The 21706-nt window shown below is 47.3% G+C and overlaps 1 protein-coding gene across 1 annotated transcript in view; it reads left to right on the plus strand.

The window, feature by feature from the left end:
- Positions 1-21706, plus strand: part of KPTN (kaptin, actin binding protein) — a 424265-nt gene that overhangs the window by 258694 nt on the left and 143865 nt on the right. The gene's annotated exons all lie outside the window — the stretch shown is intronic.

Consider the following 21706-nt stretch of genomic DNA (forward strand, 5'->3'; position numbering starts at 1 on the left):
TTTAAAAGCATTTCGCTTCGATCGTTGCAGCGCTGCATTTCACTCACCTTTCCTGGGCGCCTCCATCTTCAGCAGCGATCATCCGGATCCGCACCCACTTCCCAGAGCCTAAAGAGAAAAGACAAGAAAACAAGGTGAGAGAAGGAAGGGAAATAGAAAAAGCTCAGTTTCCTTCTAAGACTTACCTGTTGGGTCATTCCCATTTCATTTCGGGTCCTGCCGCTTCCTGGCATTCCGGACCCCGGCCCCTATGGGGGAAAAAAGACAAAGACATTGAATGAGCGAATGCAAAGACATTACCTGAACGCTCATCCAGAACTTACCTGTCATTTACTGGAACTGCACGTTTCACTTCGGGTCGGCGCCATAACTCCGGCATTCCGAACCCCGGCCCCTAAGGGGAAAAAGACATAAGCATTAGCGCTTGCTACAATAAGACAATGACATTATTATTAAGCTTGAACTTTTGAACTTGCAACAGAACTCTTACAGCGCCTCACCTGAATAGTCTAGCTTATTTTGAACTCCCATCAAACCTCAATCCAGTGAAGTAACTGGGTTTCAACGCGCCCCTGCATCAGAAGCATGATGGAGAACTCATCCTTCCAGACCCTAAGGTGAGACTTCACGGTGAATCGTGGAAGGGTATCCTGGAGGGTTGGAAGGGAGTGGGAGGCTTGAGCATTATTCCGTCAGTAGGTAATACTCCCTTTTCACGCACAGGGGAATATTCCTGCGAGCCAGAAAAGCCAGAGTAGAGGGGCCCTTCCTGTCCATCATCAGAGTCCTGCGCTGCACCATTGAAGAAGCATCAGCACTCGAAGCCAGACCTGCGCCTCCGTGGGAATCAGGTGAGCGTGACAGAGAACTGCCCTTTAAGCCTAGAGCACATTCTACCCGAGGCACTGGGCCTTCCATAGCATTCATTGCATATGTTCCCCTAGAGTCCATTTGCAAAGCGGCAACCTGGAGTTCTGTACACACCTTTACAAAACACTATTGCCTCAAGTGGGACAAGCAGTACTTAGACATCTTTTCTCTACTGTTCCTTCTCACAACCCACCTTCAACTCCGGGTACTGCTTGCTAGTCTATGCACAGCATGTGATTCGAAGCAGATTAACAAGCATCAGAAGACATGCATTACTTACCGTAATAGCATTTTTGATGATTGTATCTGCTTAGATTCACATGCACCCTCCCTACCTCCCCGCTCGGGGTGGAAGGAACATAGACGTCTTACTACTTCTCTCTTCTTCATGTACTCACTCACAATAGCCTTGGGCTCCCTCATTGCCTAGATACTCATTCTAGGTCTGATTATCAGGTGGGAAGTGCAGTGAGTTCGAGTGCAGGGGGGCTAGGAGCTGCAAGGAGCGGAAACGGGAGGAGGTGCATGGGGGAGGAGGGACGGTGAGAAGGAAGTGGTCAGCAGAACGAAGGGAGCGGGAAGGAGTGTAGAAAGAGAGGAGAGATGAGGGGGAGCAAGATCATGGAGAGATTTAAAGACTAGACAAAGGAAATTAAATTTAAGTCGGGAGTGAAAGGGAAGTCAGCCGAGGAAGGAAAGCGAAGAAGAAATGGAGTCATGAGGGGCACGGAGACAGAGGGTACGGTCAGCTGAGTGGTAGATGGATTTGAGGGGGGCAAGATGAGAGGCAGTGTAATGCTCACCTGGTATCCACAGGGACATCACTCAGCCTGTTCTGACCTCTTACGACCTCAAACCCTTCCCTGGAGGCTATTTGACTGGAGACTGGGCCTGAAACACAGGATTGGTAGAGTTTAGCTCCCTATTGTCTCTGTGTGCTTGAACCCCTTCTTCCTCGGGGTCCAACCCTTCCCTTTGATCAACGGCTCACCTTGTTTTCTTGGATAGTGTGCTCTCCGTCCTCCGTCCTGCTTTCAGCGCAGTGGCGCATTGATTGATGCATGCTTGTTGCTGCCTAGTTACTTCACTGGCAAGAGTCCGACAAGTAAGTATAATGAGTCTTTTGAACAGTTCTCTAACTTCGTTCCTTTCCTTCCTTAGATGATGGCCGGCGTCCGGGGATGACGGCGTGCTGCTGAGATGAGTAGCGCTGAAGGTGAGTGAGAGCGCAATGCACCCCTTTCCTATTTGCATTGAACTGAGTTCTTTTTCTGCGTCTTTTAGGTGCCGCGACATTTTCAGCATGGATGCCGGTTATGAAGAACAAATGCAGTGGGTAAGCGCGGTATGCGGCGCCTCTAGATGTTTCCACGCTAACCTGGAGTGTCTTTTCCCTCTTGCAGATGGATGAGAAGTTCCGGAGACAGAGTTCCCCCAGAGCGGCTGGGATTCAGGTAAGCGTTTGAAGCTCGTACAGTATTTAAAAATAAGCGAAGATTTGCAGAATGCTTACTAATGCCTTTTTTCTGTTCTTTTCCCTTTTCCTTTGGAAGCGGCGTGCCGGGATGGGAATGACACCGCCGAAGATGCCCGCAGAACAGAAGGAGCGATGAATGATGGGCAGAAGCGCCGCAAGGTAAGGCTGTTCCTAACGGTGTTCTTGTTCTTGCAGGAGCTGAGCGCAGAAGAAAGATGCAAGCCTACTGGAGACCGATCCGAACACGGAGAGTGTCACGCTGCAGGTGCAGAAAATGCAAAGCATGTTTCTCAGCCTGGGTGTGCCTTAAATAGTCTCTGGATATCCCAGGTGTCTCTGGGCTGAACCACACCCAAAAGACTAGACCGCACATGCAGTTCTGGGAACCGAAATATGTGGGGGCATCATGCCCCCACATCCATCTTGTCCCAATCAATGCACTACAAGTCAAATCCCCAATGTTATCCTATAGGAGTGAGTGAGTCTGGTGCCACAAGCGCCAAGTCTGACTCCAAGTGGGTCTTTGGAGGGATGGAGAGGCCCTTGAGGGCCATGTAGGTGATCGTGGCCTGGCTCCAGCGTGACATCTTGCAGGGCTGGGGACATGAGGGGCAGGAATCATGACAGGCAGGTAGAGTAAAGAGGAGCAATAGAAGAGGCGAGAGAAGATAAGCGAGGAGATTAAAAGTTTAGTAGCCTGGAAGGTGAGAGAGCAGCGAACTTTACGATTATTGAAAACGTGGTTGCGACAGGCGCGACAGGTTAGAGAAATATGGTGGGAAATGGAGAGGGAGGAGTCAAAGTGAATGCCAAGATTGCGAGCGTGGACAGAGATAGGAAGATTGGAGGGGGGGAAAGTGGAGGAGAGGGAGGGGGGGGGAAGAGTGTTGGAGGGAACTCCAACTGGCGTGACTCCATTGTACAGATTTCTGGCCAGATGTCCACCGAGGGGGATGAGCTATTCGGACCCAAGATTGACAAAGCTCTACAAACAATTAAAACTGACACGCCACAGTCCAGCCGCTAACATCTCTGCAGAACCGTCAGCCTTTTCGTCAGTTCAGAGGGGCAGCTGGCAGAACATCAACATCCTCATCCAACAAGGGGCGTCAATACTCTAGGGGCTACACATTACTCCCAGGGGTACAAGAGAGCTTACCAAGGGTACCAAAAATAAGACTATAGACCGAATCAGCGATGCAAGCAGCCCTCCGGATCCCAGAGCGGGCGGCAGGGCAAGGCCCAACAGCATCTAACAGCACCCTGGGAGGGAGGATCTCGCGGTTTGCCCAAAACTGGCCAGAAGTAACAGATGGGTGCTGAATGTGGTATTATACAGGCACCTACTAGAGTTCAAACAAGCGCCCCATCCCATACCTCCAAACCACCAACCGCAGGTGCACAAGACCGCGCTCCTACAAGAGGTGCTGCTCAGGCTTCACAAAAGGGCCATAGAAAAAGTCCCAAGGGTAAAGTGAGTATACCCCCGGTATTTCGTCGTCTGCAAATCGGATGGAAAATGTGGGCCCATTCTAGACCTTAGGCGGTTAAACAAATCTATGAAGCGCCAAAAGTTCACTATGATCACATTAAAACAGGTCATAGAAGCAATGCAGAACCATGAATACCTCGCGTCCCTGGACCTCCATGACGCATTCTTTCATGTTCCCATCCATCTAAGGCAACCAAAGTACCTCCGGTTTGTAGTCTGAAAAACGCACTATGTCCTTCCATTCGGCCCCAAATCGGCCCTGTGCACTTCACAAAGTGCCTTGCGCCTGTGCCAGCCATACTGCGCAAACAGGGACACCACGTCTATCCTTATTTAAACGACTGGTTGGTGCGCACCCCATCCAGGAAGGGAACAGAGTCTTCTATAGCAGCAACAGTGAGTGTATTACAAACAAGAAAACCTTCTTGTGGACATCAAGGAGACTCAAATTCCTTGTAGCGGAATTCTCCAACCATCAAACAAGAGGGCGTCCCTCCCGCAACAGAGCTGACGCCTTACTGAAGACGTTCACGACAAACAAAGTAAAAACATTGCAACAATGCATGCAACTACTCTGGACGATGGCGTCTTGCATACCACTTCCCCCGCACTGCAGACTCCATATGAGACCACTGCAAGAGTTCCTGGCTGCAAACTGGGTCCCAGGTCACTGGATCTTGGGGGAACAAAGTGCATATCCCACTCAAACTGTGCTTGCAGCTTCCATGGTGGGCAAGCAAAACCAATGTCTGCAGGGGGAAAGTATTTCATGATCCAACACCCGACAAAACGCTAATTACAGACGCCTTCCTCCAGGGGTGAGGCGCGCACGTGGATCAGCTACATGTCAAGGGGCTATGGACACCCCAGGAGACATCCCTACATACAAATGTACTCTAACTCAGTGCAGTTCGGTGGGCACTCAAGTCTTTCCTCCTGTCAGGTCCATATCTTGGGTCTTCTTGCAGGAGTGATGCTGGCCTACCAGACCCCCTTGATATGCCTGCCCAATAGTTCTTAAAATATAAAACTACCCAACAGGCAAACCCAAGGGGAAAGGGGAATGGAGGAGAAAATAACAACTGCAGATCTTCACTGTTTCTTTAGACACGACACTGGTTCCCAGAATATAAACTCAGTAGATGATTAACTCTTTGGAACTGGATTGAGGAAGCTTCATCAGTAATGTGTGTCTGTGAAATCTAAGCACAAAAATACACAGATTAAATAAACTCTTATCTGAATGTTGTTTTCTGCTATTTATAATATAAACAAAACTATTATCATGTACCTGCTGCCTATGCTTGATTGCCGATAGGCATTTATAGTTTGTTCTTTTGTATTATTAGATGCTCTTCTGAATAACTTATAATAAGAATTTACAATGAGAGTCAATATTCAATATTCTTGAAATACTTCGGATATTCTTTGAATATATGTTGTAGAAAGTCTGAAACCAGCTTGCTTGAAGAAAAAATGTTATTACTTTAGTTCTTAGTCTGAGTTAAATAAAACTCTTCTGGATTATTCAATTTACAGTCTTTACTTTCTTGTATCTGAATATGTAAATATCATTCAAAACTGTACTCTAGATTTTGGATGCTCCAATGAGGTTAGATGGCTTGTTGCACAATGAACGAAAAGTTCAGTTGATTGAAGAACGCGACGCACGCGCAATCAGAACGAAGTTGAATTAAAGACACGAAGCAAAATAGCCGCGCTTTCAAACAGTCGTGGTAACACGTAGCTACATTCAGTAACCGCTCCACAAAAGTAAACAGATTCACAGAGAAATACCGGAACTCAACACAACGCCCCTAGGAACGCTACTTGACAACACTAATACGTCAAACCAGGAAGTAAAACTTTAAAGTGGAACGTGCGAGCATACTCTAACCGATTCCTGACTAGGATTGATTTTTCAGTAAATGAACTAAAGAGGCGCATATTAAGTGTTATACATCACTATACTCATTTTAATAACACGCGTACTATAGTGAAAATATTAAACTAAATTAGAACCAATAAGTCACAATAAATATCCTGACCAGAATGCTCTAAAACACCTAAACTAACTTTCTTGCCCCCGTACACGCAACCGCGGAAGGAAAAAATAAACGTACCTTCATTTCCCGCGCACACAGCCACGAGAGGAAAAAATAAACGTACTTTCATTTCCCGCACACACAGCCACAAGAGGAAAAAATAAACGTGCATCAGAATTCTCCTTCCTTGAATACGCACGCAATAGAGTTCAAATAATGTTCATAAAAATCAAATGCAGATAAATACAGTTTCTTAGAATTTTAAAGTAAACTTCTTCTTGAGATAAATTGAAGATAAAAACATTGCACTTTAGAAAACTTAGCTTGCTTCATCTGTTAATTGGTCTTGAAGTTACAAGAAGGACTTCTTCTCAAAAAGGATTTTTATAATAACTTATACTAAATATCCTAAGAGCTAAATGAACTACAACCTTCCTCTAAAGAAACTGGAATGAAAGGCAGTTTAGAATGTTGTGAAATGTTCCAAACTACCTCATAATATCTTTCCACCAATCATTTGTGTTGCACTGAACCTCCATCTTGGTTTGGGGAACAAGGCACTTCCTGTATATAGTTGTCATTAAGGAAACTTATCACAATATTGACATATTAAAATACCAAACCCAAAATCAAACACCACTCAACCAATGCTCCGACTAACAATGTAATAATGACGATTAAAAATAAATGTTTACTTAATTCTTTTGAATGCAGATTTTCTACAGTAATTTCTCATTGAAAATCTAGAAATGTGCCATGGAATCCTGACACCTCCCAATATCAAAGAACCGGACAGTCAGTCTTTACGGACAACACCCCCACAATGTATTCTCTGCAAAAGCAGGGAGAAACCAGATTCAAGACACTGTTCAAGGAAGCTCAACTGACCAGGCACTGGGCCATTTCCCGCAGGATCAGCATTCAGGTGTTCCACCGTCTGGGGATACAGAATCAGACCGCGGACAGCCTCAGCAGGCTCATTTCCCAAAACCATGAATGGGAGCTCCACTCTGCAACGCTACAGTTATTTCAATGCTGGGGTCAGCCGACGTAGGACCTGTTAGCCACGATCCACAACAAAAAGTGTGCCAAATACGCCAGCACGACGCCCCAGGAGGTCTCAATGGGAAATGCGTTCACTTTTCTGTGGGATGGCCTCTTTGCATACACGCTCCCTATCTTCGATGGGGTGCAGCGCTCCAGTGACAAACCCATCTGACTCCACAATCGACCAGACATCATAGCACAGGGCATGGTGAAAATTCTACACCACAACCTCCAATCACTTCGCCCAATGGCGTGTCTCCTGACTTTGCAGAGTTTGGAAGCCTAAACATATAACAGGAGTGTAGGCAAGTCTTAGCATTGGCAATAACCCCCGCCACCAACAAGTCATACTGCCTGAAGTGGGAGCGGTTTTGCAAGGGGTGCGAATCCCAGCGCGAGGAACACCAGGAAAGGCTGAACCCATTCAGTGTGACCCCGGAGGAGGTACTGCCATTCCTGCTGGGCCTGGCCAAACAGGTCCTTGCCCACAATTCTATTAAACTTGATTTGGTGGCCATCTCTAGGTACACGAGATAGGAGAAAGTAGTTTCCCTTTATGGACGCAGACTCATAAAACATTTCCTCAAATGCCTGTTCAGAAGTTTTCCACCAGTTAAACAGATATCACTGGAATGGAGCCTCAGCACAGTGCTCTTGAGTGTAATGAGAAAACCATTTGAACCTATGGCCTCTACACATGAAGTTACCTGTCATGGAAAGTGGCTTTCCTGGTGGCTATTATTTCGCCTACGGGAGTCTCCGAACTGCAAGCCCTTGGAATTAACCAACTTTACTTAAATTTTCAAACAGACAGGGTACTTCTCATGACAAACCCACTATTGGTTCCCAAAGTCCCAACGGATTTTCACAAGAATTTCATAATAACATTGCCTTTGGGTGGCACTGCACTCGCTTGACCTCAAGCGGGCATTGAAATACTGCATTGACAGGACAGTCCTTTAGGAAGTCAACGCAACTCTTCGTCGCATATGGTCTGACAAATAAAGGCAACGCTCTATCCAAGCAAAGCATAGCGAGTTGGATCTCATCGCCCATTGTTCTCTGCCACAGACCTGTGGGGAAGCTTCTCCATGCTCCTCTGCATGCACTTTAAACGAGAGCTATAGCAGCATAGGCGGCATGGTGGTCGAATACTTTTTCAAAGCACTACTGCCTGGAGAAGCAGCATGCCGAAGAAGTGCGTACAGGGAGAGCAGTCCTACAGCGCCTATTCCAATAAGGTACGATCCTATGGATTTGCTATAAGGTGTTCTGGTGGGATTTTTACCTGTGTGCATCTCCAGTATCTGTATACGGCTAGATACTCTATTCCCAGCATGTGAATCTGTGAATGATACCAATGCTGTGGAACAGGATTTACAGGTAAGAATCTTTCTCCATTCATGCCACTGAATTATAAAGTTCTCGTTTGTGCGGTTCACAGTATGCATTTGTTTCCCTGTATTTAAAGTTCATTCGCTTTGGTATTCCATAAGCATTCGTTTTTCAAAGTACAACTTGGTTCGGTACCCAATAAACTGGGTTTTGCTTAATTTGTAAAGTTCCATTTAGTTTGGCATTCAAGAACATTGCAGGAACGCCCGAGCATTCACTCGTCCTCCTCTGACGCTCACCGGCTTGTGGCGTCCACTCCTCTCACGCTTCGCTTGCCGCTACATGTCTTTCTTCTGCACACCGGCTCCCAGAACAACACCTTCTGGATGGAGACAGCGTCCCTCCTTCCTGGTGCTCGCCCGCAGCTCATGCTGCCGAGCATGGGTCCTGGAGGCCCCTAGGCTGAAAACACTTACACGTCCTCCAGGCCACGGTTTGTGTAAGCTTCCAAGGCAGATTGCTGGCATCCTGGCTCCTCGTCCTGTTCCACTTCGGCTGCCTCCTCGGTAGCATGGTCTCCTTCTGCTTTTTCCTGCATAGGTCTCCCAGCTGCTTTTCTCTCTGCTGGACTGGTCCCATTTTATACACCTGCAGCCCCCCGACAGGCTGCATGTATGGCTCTCCAATGAGACTTGCCTGACCACAGTTAAAGGGACTTGCCTGACCCTTGCAACTCTATATAGGCATCTTCCTCATCTCAATACTAAAGTGGTCAAAGTGTGTGGTGTTCATAACTCTGTTACCTCTTAGTCGTCTCAGTACTAGAGTGTTAAGAGTGTGGGGTGTTCATTACTCTATCTCCTCTTCCTCGTCTCAGTACTGTCAGGTAACATATGTGGGGAAATGGCTTGTAACAGCCCATGAAGGTCGTGGGAGGGTTAGGTCGGTCGTCATTGGGAAAAAGGGGATGCCATGTCTCACCCAAGGACACCCCACTCCCAATCCTCACGGACCCTCCACCCAGGTGATCCTCGCTTCTCCACCCTCAGGGTCAGGATCCAAGAGTGGTGGCCTTTCCCTGGCCACCTACGCAAGTGATCCAAAAGGAGTAGGAGTGAGAATACCTTCAGGTTTCTCACAGTGACCACTTCCAGGCCATCCATAATCTCCTGGGACACTGATTTCAGTTGACGGGAGTCCAGCAGTTGGTGCAGTGGTAACGAAAGGTTTCTGTTGAGTCTGATTTGGCTATGCAGTGGTTTCGATCTCCAGTTCTGGAACGGCTCCAACATACTTGCATCTGGACAGGACACATACCTCAGGACAGTATCCACTGGGAAACCCGCAATGAGGATGGACCACCTGGTCCCAGCAGGGGAAGCCGTGCTGCAAACAAATCTGGGTTCCAGGTCAGCAGACCTGACTCTGACATCTGGGTCTGCGTTGTCCTCTGCCTCGCTGGCCTAAAAAAGGTACCGCAGGGGTGTTGTGTGGTGCGGGGATGTTGTAGTGGACTCTTTGGCCTTGGTGTCCATAGCTGCCAGAGCTGTTGCCGGAGTTAGAGCTGGAATTGGACCATGACCTGTTTTGGCCTCTCTGAGAGTTCTGAAAGCGCAATTGTGCTGCATCTCTCCTTGATTGTCGTGCCTCATCAGTGAAATACTCGTCAGCGAAATATGGGTAGACTTTTACATGTGTAAAGTTCTGCAAGTCCTTTTTGAGCTTCAAAATTTTTCTGTTTAGATTGGTGTCTTTAAATTCTTTCAAAGATGTTTCCAGAAGAGTTAGTTTCGCTGTATATATGTCTATTGCAATTTTAGTCTTGAGAGTGTTGCTTTTAAGCGTGAGTTCTGCTATTAATTTATCGGTGACTGATTTAGCTGTGTTGATGATTAAAATTAGCCAGTCACAAGTACACTTGTTCGCAATAAAGGACCAATCTTTTCTGAACTGAAGGTTATCTAAGAAAATCCGTGGTTCTATACGGATGATGAGTCCATTTCGGGCGGCATGGGCCCTCAGGTATTCTGTTCATTTTTTCCCCCTCCAACCCTCCCCCGTCCTGAGTCTGCTCTGACTATGCATAATTCATATGGCAACCCCATTTACCTCCCCCCCCCACCCCCCTGCCCCCACCCTTCATCAACAACACATTCATTCCGGCACCCTTTTCACTGCTCACAACATTCCCTGTTGGTTCCATCCAGGGTCCCCCCCCCCTTTCCCCAAGCTCGTGCCGACATGAGTTTCAGCTCCGATAGCACACACACCCACCGACGCGTGAGCCCTGATAGGATTAGCGCGCGCCCGCACAACTGCATGGGCCGCGCCACAATTGGCTTATTGCCATCTGCCTCACTCGTTTTGTTGCAACCCCTGATTGGCCCAAGCCCTGCAGCACACACACCCATCGGAGTGTGTGCCTTGATTGGCTTCAGGCGGCGCACACATCCGCATGGGCCGCGTTTCAATTGGCCGCATGCAAGCGGAGAACACTGTTACGTGGCACCCCCTGATTGGTCCACGCGCCGTTGACAGGGTGCTGCCACACCCCCATGCCGCATCATACGCGGCTGATAACAACTGCTGCAGCCGCTCATTATGCCTACAGCGTTGGGACTGAGCAGGCTGCAGCGTTTTGTGCCCGCTCTGAACTCTTTCAGGTATGTGACCCTTCTCCTCTCATTCAGCGTTACCGCCCATTTTTAGGCGCATCCAGACCCTCACTGCCATGTTCATGCTTCCCCTACAGGCAAGCCCCTGGAGGAAGCCCATTTTTTGCTCCCAGCGGACCTGTTGGACAGTACAGCAACCCTACCCAGGTAGGCTCCCACAATTGGCTTTTCCCCTACCACACCCCACGGTTCCCTCCTCCTCCCCCCCTCACCTCTCCTCCTTCTCCTCCACGTGCACAGGTCTTTGTCATGTTCCCCCACTCCTTTCCCTCCTTTGTCCCTTGTTTCCCCCCCCCCCACCGGGGTTTATTTGTCTACGCTGTAGCCACCATTGCAGTGGTTTTTTGCTCTCAATTGGTGAGCAACCCTCTTTTTGTGATAGTATTTACTTGCTTTCTAACAGGTTATCAAGCTGTGTTCTGGATGCACTATTGTTGCAACATTGCGGTTAGAGGTCCACTCATGCCCTCTCTGCAATGTGTTTCTTGTGTCTCCTATTCCAGGATCCCCATGCAGCCTGCCACCGGTGCCCTATTAAGAGGACAGATACTATTCAGTAGCACATGAAGATCGATCTTGTCCTGAAGAAGATGGTCAGTAATCACTAACAAACCATCGAAACCGGTCGACCTCACCTGTTGTGGCTCTACCACAACATTTTATGATACCCCCAAGACCAACAGGGGCTACTGCATGTAAAGCATGGGTTTTTCCAGCACATCCCCTAGCTATTGGGACAGTGCATTTTTAGTAAAAATTTGGTATCACCCAATCCACTCTCTGGGCAACCATCCATTTGCAAGTAACTTTCGAGTCACCAGGGTGAATAAAATCATATAAAAAAAATCCCGATGCCTCCAATTTTGCACTTGTCAGTTCTAGTCGTCTAGATCTAAGATCACGAGATCTAATCCCCCTCTCGCACTCTTTTATATAATAGTGCTGGTTGCCCCACTCCCATCCTGCTTCCCCCCCCCTTCCATCTATCAGGCTGTTGGTGACCAAAAAAACAAATCACCCCACGCCAGACTGCCCTTCTGTCAGGTAGCACGTCCATCATTGCCTGTGGCTAGATATCCCACACGACACCTCCCCCTACCTCCCGGCTCCCCACCGGTGGGGTCTGGGTGTCTCAACAGAGCACCAGATCAGCTTTTCACCCTGTGTCCAAGAGAACAGGACCACCGTTCAAGCATTCCCATTAGTTGTTCTGTCTTGCCCTGATTGGCAAGCTGACAAACCTTTTTCCCCAGTAAACCGTCTCCTGTGTAGCAGTGTTTTCCTCCCCAGGTCAGGGCTCATCACATTCAGCAGATGGTGCAAAGGTTTCAACTTGCCCAGAGTCTCCCTGCGTTCGAGTTCTTGAGACTGCTCGGCCTCGTGGCATCCTGCATTCTTCTGGTGCAAAGGCCAGGTTGCGGATGAGATCTTTGCAATGGGCACTCAAGCTCTAGTGGTCTCAGTCCTCTGGCAGGATGTCGGACCCTGTTCAGGTGCCGTCTTCGGTCACCCGGGACCTTCTGTGGTGGGCCGACAAAGGCAATCTGTTGAGGGGGGCTCCATTTTGGCTTCCCTGGCCGGATGTGACGATCGTGACGGACGCATCCCTCACGGGATGGGGAGCTCATGCCAACGAGTTGACAGTCAGCGGTCGTTGGTCTCCGTCGGAGTCCAGACTCCATATCAATCTGTTGGAGCTGAGGGGTTTCCTGCCGACTGTGCGAGGAACGAATGTCCTGATCCTGACGGACAACACGGTGTCCATGCACTACCTCAACAAATAGGGGGTGGTTGGGTCACTTCCTCTGTGCAGGGAGGCGATGCAGCTCTGGTTCTGGGCAATCCAGCAGGAAGTCTCGATCTCGGCAGTTCATCTGGCAGGAGACGAAAACGAGACGGCAGACGCTCTGAGCAGGCAGAGCACGATCTCTCACGAGTGGGAGTTAGCTCGGGAGATTCTCCTGGAGATCTTTGCCCTTTGGGGGACCCCTCAAGTGGATCTCTTCGCCTCCAGTGTCAACCAGAAGTGTGACAGGTTCTGCTTGCGGGAATGTCCTCCAAACGGAGCCTTAGGAGATGCGTTTGTGGTGGAGTGGTCATTCCCACTGCTGTACGTGTTTCCTCCAGCCCCCGTCATCCCGCAAGTACTGCAGAGGTTACGGAGGTTCGGTTCCCGGATGATCCTCATTGCTCCGGCGTGGGCCCGGAGGACGTGGTACCTGGACCTTCTCGACTTGTCCATCTGCCCTCCACGTCGTCTTCCCTACCGAGATGATCTGCTCTCACGGAAGGGGGGGTCGGGTACTCCATCCAGAGTTCAGGTCCCTCAAACTTCACGCTTGTTTTCTGAAAGGTTGAGGTATAAGGATTGGGACCTCCCTGAAGATGGAATGGAGGTGTTGCTTTCGGCCAGAAGGCCCGCAACAAAGTCTCTGTACCGTTGCCGTTGGAGAAAGTTCTGCGACTGGTGCAGGGTTAAGCATGTGGATCCTTTTGCATGTGAAATTCCCATGGTTCTGTCTTTTTTGCTTTCTTTAGCCCACAGGGGCCTTCAAGTGGGTACCATTAAAGGTACCTGGCGGCGCTGTCCATATTAAAGCGCTTGTCTGAAGAGTGTTCCTATTTTAAAATTCCTTTAATTTCTCAGTTTCTGAAAATGCTCACTAATGTGTTCCCTCCGTCGCCTTTCCAGGTGCCCGGTTGGGATTTGAACCTTGTTCTCAAGTTTCTGATGGGTGCTTCGTTTGAGCCTTTGCATATATGCCCTTTGAGACTGTTACCTCTTAAAACTGTATTTTTAGTTGCGGTCACTTCCGCTTGCAGAGTGAGTGAGTTACAGGCACTTTCAGTTAAGCCACCCTTCACTGTGTTTCATAAGGACAAGGTTGTCCTTAGACTCCGTCCTTCTTTTCTTCCGAACGTGGTATCGGAATTTCATTTAGGCCAGAAGGTTGTTCTTCCGGCATTTCATCCTCCTCCACATCCTGTTAAGGAAGGGGAGAGGCTCCATAGGCTTCATCCTAGGAGAGCGTTAAGCTTTTATATTTCACGCATGTCCCGGGTCAGAGTGGACAATCGGCTCTTCATTGGTTACGCTGGAAAGCGTTTGGGACAGGCTGTGACGAAACAGACTTTGTCTCACTGGATTATTTTGGCTATCTCTGAGTGTTACCGCTAGGCGGGTAAGGACCCACCGGTCGGCTTACGGACCCATTCTACCAGGGGTATGGCTGCCTCTACTGCCCTGCAGAGGGGTGTTCCTATTCGAAATATCAGTGATGCAGCCACCTGGTCTTCGGTACATACTTTTGTACGTCACTATTCCCTCGATTCCATGCGGGGGCAGGATCTGGCCTTTGGCAAGGTGGTCCTTTACTCTGCAATTTGATTGGGCATGCTAAATTTCTGTTTTCTAAATTCTTTTCCCACCTCCTTGCATTGGTACTGCTTCGGGAGTCTTTCATAGATAAGGATTACGTCGGAGGACCCAATCCCCTCGAGGAATAAGTTACTCTTACCTGGTAACGTTCTTTCGATGGGATGGTCCAACGACGTATTCCATATCGCTCCCTCCCTACCTTCCCTGCTACAGAATTTCTTATGCGATTGCAGCTTACGTTTCCACAAGGCTTTGTGTGTCAGACTGGCAGAAGACTGGTGGCACACGTTGTGGGGAAAAAACTACAACTGAGGCTACGGGCGTTGTGCGTCCTACTTATAACATCCAGTGACGTTGGCCGTCGGAGGAGGTCCTCGAGGGCGGCGTATCGATGTCATCGACGCAGGACGCAGACGCCGAAGATTTTCCGAAGCAGCACAGCTGTGGTGATTACTGTCATAGATGTGGAATACGTCGTCGGACCATCCCATCGAAAGAACGTTACCAGGTAAGAGAGTAACTTGTTTGTCTAGCTAAGGCCCAAGAAAAACAGAAGGGCTATTATGATAAGAAGGCAACCCCTGTTTTTTTCGTTCTATTCCCCACGTCAGAAAACAAATTGTTGTGCTGTTGGTACGGACCTTATGAAATCCTAGAGCAGACCGTACCATGTTCGGGTCTCTCAACCAGACTGACGATTAAAAGTTGAAGTGTACCACATCAACTTCCTTCAGGAGTGGAAAGCAGGCCTAGCAGAGTCAACATTTGTGGAAGTGGCTAGTTTGTTAAACGAAGAAGGGGTTAGTTTAAACCTAGTCCCTAATGACCTACAACAGGATATTCAGGATCTCCTGATTCAATTTCATGATGTGTTTCGGCATGAGCCGGGGAGGGTAAAGGGTGTACATTATCATATTCATACCCCTTTAGGAAAAGTCATACACCTGAGACCCTGCCGGATACCGGAAGCCCAAAGGGAAATAATTGTTCTTTAGGTGGAGAAGATGCTGGCTGAGGATGTCATAGAACCCGCTGAGTCCAGGGTTCTCGACAATAGTCCTTGTAGCAAAACTTGGTCAACCTTGGTGTTTTCGTATTGACTTTTGCAAATTAAATGCGGTGTCCCTGTTTGATAATTATCCGATGCCAAGAATTGACGACCTCATTGATTAACTGGGCACCGCCAAGTATATCTCTGATTGATCTCACTAAGGGCTATTGGCAGGTCACTCTGAACTGATGAGGAAAAATCAGAGGACTGGTTCACTTCAAGGTTCTTCCCTTTGGGCTCCACAGAGCACCAACAGCCGTCCAAAGGATGATGGATCAAATTTTACAACCTTACTCGAATTTCTGCTGGGCTTATTTAGACGATATCATCATACACAGTAAGACGTGAGAAGAACATATGTTGCATTTGTATCAGATAACTAGAGCCCTGCGTAATCCCGGGTTAACTGCCAACCCAAAAGTGCCATCTTGCCCAGTCGGCAGTTAAATGCGTAGAATTCTTTGTGGGTAACGGCATGGTCCAGCTACAACTAGAAAAAGTAAAGGCAGTCGAGGGGACCTGTACACCCAAAACCAAGAGTGATCCAAGGGCGTTTTTTTTTTAGGGTTTATAGGGTATTATAGAAGGTTTATACCCAACTTCTCCTCTGACTTCCTGCTTAACTGACAAGTTAAGAAATGCAGAGACACAAAAAATCAAAAGGGGGAAAAGATGATCAGGCTTGCTTTGATTCTCTGAAAACGATCATCTGAAGCGAGCCTGTACTTAAAGTAGCTAACTTTAACAAAGAGTTTGTCTACCAGCCTCAGGTCTATGACTGGATAGAACATCCAGTGCTGTTTATCAGCAGAAAACTGTTTCCTAGAGAGAGAAACTATGCTATCACACAGCTAGAGGCCTTAGCGATCAAGTGGTCAGTGGGACGTCTCTAATACTACCTTACAGGGATACAAATTCACATTGGTTACTGGCCATTCCCTGTTAGTATGGCTCAGCCTTAGGAAAGGCACCAATCCCCGGGTCATGCGATCGTTCCTTGACTTGCAACCATACTGTTTTAGTATGGAACATTAGGGCAGGGTAAAGTGGATCGTAGATGACCCCTCCTGCTTTCCTTTAGGGGAGGGAGGAACTGAAAACTTAAGGGAAAGGGTATGTGACTAGTCCAGAGGTGGTGTTACTGCTTTAGATGGGAGAGCCCTGTTCCATTCGGCCTGGGAGGTGAGGCCGCTACTCGAGTCCCCTGGGGGTGGTACTCAGTGGGACGATCTCACAAGGAGGGAGGATCCCCTTGAGGAGAATGCGGTATCTTTTTACACTCCACCTTTCCTCAAAACCCTTCTCTTACCCCCTTGACCCTTTCAAGTACACCAATATACTTTTGCCATTCAACTCAGGTGAAGACCATTGAACGAGAAAGCACTGATAAGGTATCCAATGGCAGTTCTGGGACAAGAAAGAGGGTAAGAGCAATGAAGATCAATACTGAGAACTAAGACATGCGGTCTCGTCGTGCGAACCAACCGATTGGCCCGCTGTTATTCAAAGGAAAGCAACAATGGCGTTTTCTACCGCTCTGCACGGACCAGCAGCTTGACAGCCTACATGAAGGAGGTCAGACCAGAGAAGCAGACGGAGTCGGGGGGAGTAGCTCGTCCGCAAGGGTTCCAGGAAGCTTCCCGCAGAAGAGGAAGTGCTCTTGCTGGGAACATAGACTGAAAGATTGCAGGACATCCACTGTCGAGCTGCTGGAGATGCTTGCAGGAAACCAGAGAAGGCTCTGGCTTGCTTGAAAAACCACAGAAGGCCCTGGGAGACCTGAGCGCAACCGAAGGATGTCTGCCAGCACTCTACAGGTAATAGGGTGGCTGAGGCCGGGGCTTGGGGAGAGTAAACCAAGGCTGTTGGTGAGAGTGAAGTCAGACGGTGAGAATGAGATCGTTGAGTAATCTACTTGGCATAAGAGTGGACCAAGAAGGAGATGCTGAGGAAAAGGGGTTGAGGACCCTCTGCAAGGTTTGGGAAGGAGAACCAAGCATTCTTCCTTGTAGCAGTACCTGGAAGCCAGGTCTGCTCACTAAGGGTCTGGGATCCCAACAGGGCTTGGAAAAGGTGTCCAGGCCATTCTTGCTAGTTGCAAGGCCTAGGAGGCAGGCCTACCAGGCACAAATAAGGATCTAGCTCGACCATTGAAGAGACTGAAACCACTTTGTCAAACGCTGAAAAGACTCTGGGGAAAGGGAATCAACCCCTAGTGTCTTGTGGATTTTTTGTTTCTTTTTTTACCCCTTTTTGGACTTTTATGTTTTACTGTAAAGCTCTGCTGCATGTCAGCAGTCAAGACATTTACCTTGTCGCCTTATATTGAGTTTAGATTGCGAGGGATAGGTTAGAATTTGGACACAGGACGGCACACTTTACTTTGGACATTCTGACACAGACAGTTTCATTAGCTAGTTTTGTTGAGGCAGGGAAACCCCTCACATAGGTAGGGTTAGTTAGAATTTCCTCCAGCCCCCCACCCTTTTTGTTGTTAAGTCTTTCCCAATCATTATGCCACCCTTGTGTTCTCCTCTTACTACTACACCCTCACAATTGAGACAAGCAACCAGCTGTGGTGTTTCCTGAATGTTTTTTTTTTTAAATTTATTTCCAGGATGTGTCTCCTATTGAGATGTAATCCTGTGTATTTTACTGGACTGCTCTTGGCACCAAAACGCATTCAGAGCAAGCATTGGCAACTGTTTTGACTTTTATGTCAATACAATACTATATTTTATGGTACAGGTGTTTGACATGAACTTCCTTAATGTTATACTAACTGCCCATTAATGCTAGCAGATGCAAAATGGTGCAAGTATCTGCGTATATAACAGCAGTGGCTGGCAAGTGCATTTTACCTATATACAAGCCAAAACTGTTGGCTTTGCCAATGCTCCTTTTTAATAGGACTTCAGTGAAAGACATGCGCACTGCTCAAAAGTGGCTGAAGGCACACTTACGTACACCACTTAATTGCACCAGTCCTGCATTTACAGCTCAATTTAAGCCATTAACTCTGATGATTGCTTTGAAGTAACACTGGCATGCGCTCCGAACACAACGTTTGGTGGCTCAAGCAGATCCTAGGGGGATGTGTTTTGAGTGGCAAGGGGTAGTAAGTGGGTGGGAATGACCATATGGAATAGCAGGACCATGGGCAGTCAATGGGTGGGTAAATAGTCAAACACCGCCTACAAGCTTTGTGTCCCTCTTCCTAGCCCACCTCCCTTCTAGCTGTAATCCAGTGCAATCGTTTTGGCTTAAAGGTGGCGCTCACACTAAAAAGGAATGTTTCCTTTTTTTGTAGAATGGGATTTGAATATGGTTCTTTCCATTCTGACTCGCATGGATTTTGATTCAATAGTTACCAGTAAACATAAACTACTGAGATAAAATTTTGTGTTTTTCTTATTGCTCTTCCGTCATCTTTTGGATTTAGCAAACTGCAGGCTCTTTCCATCTGTGAGCCGTATCCATTTTTCATAAATAAACAGCTGTTTTTATGGCTCATCTGTCTTTTCTGTCTATGGGTTTGCTCGAGTTCTGTGTTAGATGAGAGATCCTTCGTTTAGAAACCACCTTTCTAAGCAAAGTAAATGTTTCATAGCCTTGATTTTCAAAGGGACTTTGACTTAGAACTGAAATGTACGAAAACATCTACTCTTCAAACAGTATTTCTGATCTTTATATCAGAAATCACATCTCTAAGACCTTCATCGCTCAATGGACATTGTCTTGCAGTGTAGACTGCTATGCTAATGTATGGATTTCTACACTTCTGGGGATCCATGACAGTGAATTTGAAGACTAAAGTGGCTTCTGCATCTTTCCACTGCATTTCTCTCCCATGAATCGCGGTTTGGAGAGCCATTGGAAACGTAGAGCCACTAAGAATTTCTTCGAAATTGAACAGCAACATGTTAAATATACTGGATATTTTCACCATGTAGCAATGTCTGTGTGTGCTGTCTTGTGGCCTCAACAATCCATGAAGTATCGGGATGGGCGATTAACGACTAAGAGACGAGTCAGTTCCTGATCTATACCTAATGTGCCTTTTGCAGTGCGTGCATGCATTGGCGTGGTGCACAAGAAAAGGGGTACAGCGTTTCAGGGGGAGTCTGTATAGTCTGGAAGGACAGCTGTCTGTTCGTGATTAAGCAGTCCAAGTCAGATAAGGTGTTATTTAAGAGCAGGTTGCTAATGGAAGTGTAGGAGTGAGGGGGCCGATATGGTTAATCTATGATGCAGGTCCTGGCAGGATAGTTAGTCCAATTCCTTGACAGTGTGGGTGATGTGATTGCATCTCTTCTGAAATGCAATGATGCAAGCTGATGTGTGTTGAACAGGTATCAAAGGTGCCAGGATGAACTTTGGCATACCGGCATTTTGGCATTGCCCTGGTCCACCTGGGAGATGGCCAGAGTTTTTACAACTCTCTTGAACTAAGTGGCTGTAATAAACTGCTTTGATCTTCAGATGGGAGATAGATTTTAGCAGCCAGGGCAAGGTTTCTTCAATATGTTTAACCTTGCATGAGAGAGGTTACAGTTAATTGTGAATCCTAGAGGTTTCTCATTGTGTGTCACATTTTATGTCAGTCACCCTCTTCATGGCAAGAGATTCTGAGGTTTCTAGATGTATAGATTGTTTTTTGTAGGATTCAGCTTCAGGTAGGTCTGGCTGTGAGAGTGCTAGTGTCTGTTATTGGATCGCATTGGCACAGTTGATATTCAGGTAGAGTTGTGTGCCATCTGTATATTTGTGGATCCCTCCCAGGCCTCTATGTAGATGCTGAATATGACCGGACAGAGGTTGGATTCTTTGTGGGACTTTCAGTGGAGTTTTCCCAAAGTCCCACTTGGAGGTAAGACTTTAGTAAGCTATCTCAGTGATTTGCAGATCCCCAACTCTTAGTATCAGCCTGTACTACTCCGAAACCTTGGTAGAGTGGCAGAGCAGTCAAGCTTATAAGAGGAAGATGAGAGCTAGGTAAGTACACTGAACCTAGTCAGCAATGCACATTAAAAAAAAACACTTACACATAAATGTATATTAAAATATAGATTTATTATATTTAAACAAGAGTCACTGTTAAATACCTAGCACAATAAACCAACACACACAGGTACACTTTTAAATACCTTCAAATGGTCACTTTTTACCAGTTGCTGAACGCATACAATTGCTACAGGAGTTTGACAGTTCGATCAGTAATAACGTGCACCCACAAAGTAATACAGTATTTGTATTAAATCTGCATACACATAGAAAATAGTGATTTTTGGGAAGGAAAACAGTTGCTTAGTGTTATCCTAGCAAAGCTTCAAGTTCTAGAGGCAGTTTCCCTGAAGAGCAAGCCTTTTATAGTCCAAACCACAACCCTAGCTGAAAAGCAGTTCGGAGAGGCTTAAAGTCTTGAAAAACAGCAGAATTCAAAGGTTCCTCTGGATGCTTTCTAGTCTCTAGGAAAGAAGATGCAAGAAGACTTAACCAACGTTGGAGACCCTGTTAAAGGACTCGCTAAAGGGACACAAGTAGCGGCTTGAGTCTGAGGTAAGAGGGGGTTGCCCTGGGCCCCTCTTGGTGCACTCCAATGCATTGGAGCGACTTTCTGGAGTAAGGTAAGCACTACCTTTTTCTACGCAGTACCTTAGGTTAGAAGAAAACGTTTTTGATGGATGCTCTGCGATGTTGCAGCTCTGGAGCCGATTTTTGGATTCCTTGGTCTGATGACTGAAGGCAGGACAATGGATGGGATCTCTCAGCAGCAGTCTCGAGGGAGGACCTCTGGCACGGCTTTCATCAACTTCTTTGGTAACTCTGCGGTTTTGGTGCCTTTTCTGTAGTACCAACAAGGACGCGATTCGCCTGGTCAATCTTCTTCGCGATGTAGAGGAGCAGGTAGACGCTATCTTGCCAGTTCTTGACCCCTCAGCACCTTCATATTGGAACAGTCGGAGAAGAACCGTAGATGGGACCACCTGCATCGTGTCTATACCACATCGAGTGTATGAGAGACGTTATGCACTCAGCCATGCAGAATGTACCCTTGATAGAATTTAGGCTTTGCAGTCACCAATCATTTCAAATTCAATTTTCTTTCCTTTGGGCTTATTTCAGTTTCAAGAGCGTTCAGCAGTGGTCCCTGCTGGTTTAAGGATAGACTTCAAGAGTTTCCCTTGTTAGCCATCCTGCTCATAAAAGCTCCTAGCAAGAGCATTGTTCTTGGAAGTTTTGGGTTACTGTGATGGGAGGTATATCGGGCATTAAGGGCACAGTAAAATATCCCAGTTGCACTACATATGAAACACTTTCATTGGCACTGTACT

Source organism: Ambystoma mexicanum, chromosome 2p, assembly GCF_040938575.1.
Source record: "Ambystoma mexicanum isolate Mex_15411 chromosome 2p, UKY_AmexF1_1, whole genome shotgun sequence".
Classification (NCBI taxonomy): Eukaryota; Metazoa; Chordata; class Amphibia; order Caudata; family Ambystomatidae; genus Ambystoma; species Ambystoma mexicanum.